The sequence below is a fragment of the Asparagus officinalis genome, chromosome 7, assembly GCF_001876935.1.
Source record: "Asparagus officinalis chromosome 7, Aspof.V1, whole genome shotgun sequence".
Lineage (NCBI taxonomy): Eukaryota > Viridiplantae > Streptophyta > Magnoliopsida > Asparagales > Asparagaceae > Asparagus > Asparagus officinalis.
This window is the reverse complement of record NC_033800.1, coordinates 6606720-6607321: the sequence shown is the minus strand read 5'-3', so window position 1 is coordinate 6607321 and position 602 is coordinate 6606720. Positions and strand designations below refer to the sequence as shown.

At 43.9% G+C, this 602-nt stretch overlaps 1 protein-coding gene across 1 annotated transcript in view; it reads left to right on the top strand.

Annotated features, from left to right (window-relative positions):
- LOC109850143 (ABC transporter B family member 20) overlaps positions 1–602 on the top strand; it is a 10525-nt gene that overhangs the window by 5627 nt on the left and 4296 nt on the right. The window lies entirely within an intron of this gene.

Here is a 602-nt window from a genome sequence, read left to right as displayed (position 1 = left end):
GAGCCGGCGAGCCTGTTGGTGCGATGTAAGTTGTGGGACCAACTGAGTGTAACAAATTATTTTTTTGGCTGAAACCACTGCCAAAATTAACTAATCAGTGGTGCACTTGACTCTTAAGACCTATCATTTAAACCCTCACTCTTATCGATTTCCCAGTGTGGGACTTTTAGTTAGACATCGCCAGAACTTTAATTGCCATGGCATGACAATTAGCACATCCCATTATCACCACCAGGTGATGTGGACCCGAGAGGTGGTTCCCATGGGGTTCTAGAGGTGGCTACCCCGCTCACTGTTTAGTTCCAGATCAGCGGGTGAGTGAATAATCGAGGGGTTTATATAGTGAACTCAAAGGGCTCAAGAGTATCTAGTGCTAGCACCTTTTAGCAGTGGATTGAGCCAAACAATGAGTTGTTCTCAGTGGATTCCACGTCTTACCCCCAGGCCTGGTGTATGATAGAGCGAATTTTTTTACTCTTTTACCCCCAGGAGATCTATTTGTCCAAAAAAACCTTTTTGATGGCAAAAGAGTAAAAAAATTTCATTCAGGGAACCATGGGAGTGCAATAATAGAACTACAAGGTGTCTTATCCGCAATTTGG